This window comes from Eleginops maclovinus, chromosome 7, assembly GCF_036324505.1.
Source record: "Eleginops maclovinus isolate JMC-PN-2008 ecotype Puerto Natales chromosome 7, JC_Emac_rtc_rv5, whole genome shotgun sequence".
NCBI lineage: Eukaryota > Metazoa > Chordata > Actinopteri > Perciformes > Eleginopidae > Eleginops > Eleginops maclovinus.
Window position 1 is genome coordinate 14190962 of NC_086355.1, and position 6000 is coordinate 14196961.

Consider the following 6000-nt stretch of genomic DNA (forward strand, 5'->3'; position numbering starts at 1 on the left):
GTCGGTGTATATTTGACTGGTGCCTGCAGGACGCCTGTGGCCTGGTTGTCTACCTCTCTCATCTCACACTACAGTCCTCTTATTCAGAACACCACTTCCCCGGTAGTCACTGCAAAAAAAAAAAAAAAACACACATTTGGTAAACTTTTTTTTTCATTCACTTTATTAGAGATAACAAGCTCATTATTGAGTTTGGGCAATTGATAGTTTCCATTGGCGTGACATTAGTTGATTTAGATAGTGTAAGGATGAAGCATTAACCAACTGTTGCATTTTTTTATAGCTATAGCTACAGGGCTACCCTTGTCTCACTGGCAGTAGTAAAACCCTTGTGGGTTTAGACAAATGAAGGTTGTTTGGGCCATCAAAGCATTTAAAGTTGAAATGATGGAGCTGATGGTTAGTGATGTCAGCAAAGATGTTGACTTTGACTGAGTCATAGCAGTTTCTGGTCAGTAGAGCCCCTAATTTCTCGGTCTGTCCGTCGCAGTCTCCCTGTTCCTGTCTCTCTTTTAACCTCTCTTACTCTCACATCACATCTCACTTTTTCTCACACATAAAAACTGCTGCCCTTTCAGCCAGGTGGGCAACTTTCTGCTTTATTTAATCTCTTATAAATGAATAATTAATTAACAACGTAAATGAGGAATTGTTTTCTCTTCTCCTCAGTCAAGGTGTATTCATGATTGATTTACACCATTGGAAAGACATAGGCTAAATGCTAGATTTCCGACATTTCTTTGAGGGGTGGTAAAGACAAAACCTTAATTTGAAATATTTTCGAATACTGATGTTGCAGTCAGGAGGATTTAAAAACATATATTAAAACAGGGAAATGTTATATTTAAATGTTATTGACCATTAAGTATGAGGCTTTTGGGATCACTGCTGCAGCTATGCTAATTTATTTCTCCTTTTTTGACCACTGGCATGTTAGGCTGCACACATTATTATTATTATTAGTAGTAGTAGTAGTAGTAGTAGTAGTAGTAGTAGTAGTAGTAGTAGTAGTAGTAGTAGTAGTAGTATCACATTTGACCAAAAGTACGGTTCCCAGGTTTCTTACAACTATGCTATATTTAAGCTGCAATAAAGTCAGTTTGGTTTGCTATTTACAGTAGCACTGAAACACAAGTATATCTATCAAGGTGTCAGCATGATGCATCTATAACATGATATAGATTTGTTAATTATTTTGTGGAGATGATTATTTTGTCAACATAATCTTAATGCTGTGCTGCCTGATGGAAAAGGAATGCAGATGTTGTTGCTGGGGAATGAGAGTTGGTTGAGGTATAATTATGGTAAGGTAAACGAGGCTGTTGGTGGTGAATTAAGTCCAATGAAGACGTTGTGGACCATGGTGTTATTTTCAGTGAGGCCTCTGTAAGTGTAACACCGACATGTTTTTTGAACAGGAGCAGGGGGAGTGAAAACTAACCTGACACTAACACACACTTTCACACATTAATATATGCAAATGTGCAATAAAACTGAATAGGATGAATTATATATATTTATATACGAGGTGTCTAGAGGAAAGAGGATAAAACTTTCTTCTGTTTTCAACACATACATATGCCTGTATGAGGGAAATCCTTCAGATGTTTTCGTCACCTCTACACACACACACATACACAAAGGTCATGTATGTTCCACTGCTTGTACCGCTGGCTTACTGAGTAAACATGCAGCATACACACAGTTGACAAGTCAACACATCCAGCGAACCCCAACATCGCCCATCAGTAAATTCATTCATAACTCAGCTACAGTTTCCTCGGTAACACAGTTAAAGAGTTTGGTTAAAGTGGCACCTTTAGTAGAGACATCCTTTAAGAAAGTGCCCTGGGTTAGTAACAGTATAGCAACAGAAAGTTATTATGTAAAAAAGCTTCAACAAGTTAAGTTTGCATAAAATAAGCTTGTTCCAGGTAAATCTTGAAATACAATCAGTCTCACCTTATTTGTAAGGTGTATAAAATACAGAGTCAGTCTTTGTCAAGTTGAAGTGGAATGAGGTAAGATTTCAACGTGAATTTCAGAAAAGCATACAAGACTTTTACAACTTGGCTGATGTAAGAACTTCCATTTGTTGTTTATCTGTTTGACTGAAGTGTATTCAGGATTTTTCAGCTGCAATGAAATAATTCCTGATTTCAAAAACATTCTGAGACGTAGCAAGAATCACATTTTATTTTTTGGTACTCTGTGCTACTGACACACTTTAACCAGTGCTATAATAAGTATTGCCAGACTTCAATATGAGATCAACTACGAGTGACCACTTTGTACCCATGGAAGGGGTTTTTGCTTATGATATGTTAGAAAAAGAACATGGATTAGTCAACAAGAATCTATGTGGTCAACACATTACAGAATTCTTCTTTTACAAAAAACCCATGCCAAGGACAGCTCAGTTGATCATTGTTAACTTATTTTTTAGCTTCATCTTATGAGACCTTGCTAATGCATCTGTAGCCTTTTCACCCTCTTTGCCATGTTCTAGATGTCACCCAATCTCTTGCTACAATTTTGAATAGACATTATGAAAACCATTGTAACCGTACAAACAATAGTGAAGAATCTAAAAGGGCCTTTGAATGGGAATTGATAAACAACTGAACAATTAAACACCATGTCATTTCCTAGTTTCTGCTTCCACTGAATAAATATTTTTTGGGGTGGGTTTGGTGTCAATAGATGTATTTTTTTTTTTTAAATATTCGCTGTTTCCTGTCTTTTGTAGTAGCAGCAATATGGATTGTTGTTTTTTGTTTAATTTTTTTTATTGAAATATGTCTCTAATTTGTACTTTCCCATCTATTTGCTGTGTGACGTCCGTTACTGGTTCCCGACTATTTGTTTCTCATCTTTCTCTCAGTGCATCAACTGGATTTCCTTTCCCTTCATCTATACGTCTCTGTTAAATGCCTGTCCCTCAATCTTTCCACTTGTTCTCTGTTACTCTGCATAACCCCCCCCCCCCCCCCCTCCACCCTGCCCAAAAGCCAACGCCCCCAACCCCCAGCCCAGACAGCTGTCTCACCGCAGCACCCAGCTACGATGTGACACCGTGCTATAAATATGAGTACACATAGACACACACAAACACATACACACACACTATAAATACCATCTTTGTGCAAAACACACTGCTGCAGTATAAATATTTAAGTATAAATGTGTAATGAATTTATTGATATGTTGCCCATGCCAGCAGGCACTGTTTTGAGCCGCAGAGTGGTGAACCAGTGTGGTGGGATTGAAGTGGCGCTGAGGGATTGTGGGAACGCATGTTCCGAGTTAGGCAGCTGACCAATCGGTGGGCTGGAAGTTGGAAGCCGCATCACAGAAAGAGCTACTGATCAGTACCAGTCCTCATAGCCATCCATCTCTCTTTTGCTCTTTCTCGCCCTTTTACTTTTTCACTTTAATTTGTTTCTGTATCTATATTTTTTCTTCGGTATCCCTGATTCATCTTGTGTCTTTTTTAATTTATTTCTCTTAAATGTTTTATTGTGATTCTTAGCATTCTGCCAGACACTATTTTCTGTGTTTCTCTCACATTGTTCTTTTATTGACAGGCTCTTCCTGTCTTTAATCCTAATTCAGTCTTTTTTCATTACACTTGCAGAGGCTGAGTTTCATAATTGGTAGTTGCACACAAGGAAGTGTATTATTTATGAATGAGAATGTGAAAATATATTCAAAATGAGAGAAAATCTTCTACCCACAGCCCCACCCAGACAGTACAGTGAAAGTTTTTCTATTAAGTGAAAACTAACGATTCAAGATGTTCTTCTATTTTAACATTAAACAATTAGTTACCTTTTCCCTTAATTAATACTGAACAGTTATTGATAGTTGTACGAATTTTTTTTATAAGTTGGTCTTATAATTGAATGTTTACTGACAAGGGTGCTGGTGTATTGACGATAAAGGTAACTATTAACTTATTAGGAAAATCCCTTTATTACAATTGATGAGCAGTTCGACTTCTTTTTATTTATTCTAGAGATGTAAATGCATTTTCTGATGAATGTGAGTGTGTAACAATGTTCTGCCCAAAAAAAGGAGGTATAAAAATGTAACAAACTCTCACTACACTGAGGCTATTGTTGTCTTAGTTTTATTGGGAGTAGCCAGTATCACTTCCTTTTGATAATAATCTCGATTAACCCCGCTGTTTGTTCAATAAAATTGTTCCAATGTCCCATTTTCCTTCCTCAGTAGTAGCTGTTCAACTCTGTAACTTTATGCCTCATTGGAAAGTGAATCTGATGAAGATGTCTATAAATATCTTTCTGTGCAACAAGTGATGTGGGAAGGCAAGTTTGAGTTTTATTACTTAATAAGAACAAAAACTATAGTTCTGAATGTGCTGGATTAAGATAAAATCATTCCCGTTTAACTGTTTATTCTTTAACTTTTGGAAAGCAAAATAGATTCCATTAAGATTTGCAATGTATTTTTAATTTTCAGACATAACAAAATGTTGTGTAACTTCAAAGGCAACCACGGCAGATGTGTTTTCTCCCCAGAATAACATGTTGATGGCAACATATGTTGAAATATTCTATCCGGAAGGGTTAGAAATGTTTTCTATTGGAAGGTCTTCAAAATGAAATTTAATTCAACAAAGATACATTTGCAGTGTTCTCCTGACCATAATCACTCTGATTCTGTTTTTTTTATGCATGTGGAGTGAGCATCAATGCTAACAGCTGGAGGTTGTAGTGCCATGGGAGTCCTTAAAAACATGTTCATTCACCCAGTCGGGTGTGCTTTTGCAGGATGTAGCATTGCAGCCCGTTTAGGCTTGGTTGAACATATTTTTCAGCTTAATATTATGATGTTCAATTTCAAAGTTAATCACCAGTCAGCTAAAAGCCATCAGAAAATCTGCAAGGAAATGTAGTTGCTGCCCTGCCATCAGTACAAAGACAAAAAAAAACAAGTTTAACTTTCGAAAACAATATTCACAACAACAAATAAAATCGTCTTTGTCTGAAGTTACAAATAGGGACGCAGTCTTGATTAAGAGCATTTAATAGTGTAGTAAGGGCAAAGATAAGACTTTTAAAGTATAGCTAGGTTCTCCGGAAATGTAAGGGATGTGCAACAGTGGTTGGCAATGTACAGTATGTTTAGTTGTTAGTTAAAGTTTTTAATTTGCGGTCAGGAACATTTACGGGGCTGCTATAGTGCTCATACAGTATTGATCAATGTCTTTTATTATACAGGCAAGAGAGTGTTGAAAAAAAGGTCCCTCTAAAGTCTGGACAGTCGCATTACTGCCTAATTTCTCAGAAAAATCAACTATTTCAGCAAAGTCCTGGCTCTTAGTCATATGGAGGCTAATTGCAATTGTTTGAACTGGCTTTGCACCAAAGTATCAGCCAAATAGTTATAATTTAATATGATAAAATCATAGAATGGACAAATAAGGAGTGAGTAGGGGAAACGTGGTGTTTTTTCCTGATTACAATCGCATTTCCAATTAGATATGCATCAACAATCAATTCTTCCAGTCATCCCACTTACCCTCCCGTGACCTCCTCTCTCCTGATCCATTGCCTTTCTCCCTTCCTCATCTGTCATCAACTCTCCCTCTCTATGTTCCTCCCTTCGTTCTTCGAGAGAGACGTCCCTCTGTCCTTCATCCAGCTCCACTCATCAGAGGTCACTGTTGTTTTTCTGTGATTCCGGTTAACATGTTTGCATGTGTGGGTGCATGCACATGAGTGTGTGTGTGTGTGCGTGCACATGAGTGTGTGTAAGAGGAAATTAACTCGTCTTCTCGACAGCCCATTTCTGTGTTTACCTTTGAGCACCCAGGGTAATCATATTGTCACAGCCTATTTCTGGGTGCCCACTCAACCAAACTCTCTCTATCCAGTTTGCTTCACTCATCCTTTTCTTCTCCTCTCTTATGCTCTTAACATTACTTTACATTTTTCACCCCATTTCTGACTCTACCTGTCTTTCTTCTCTATC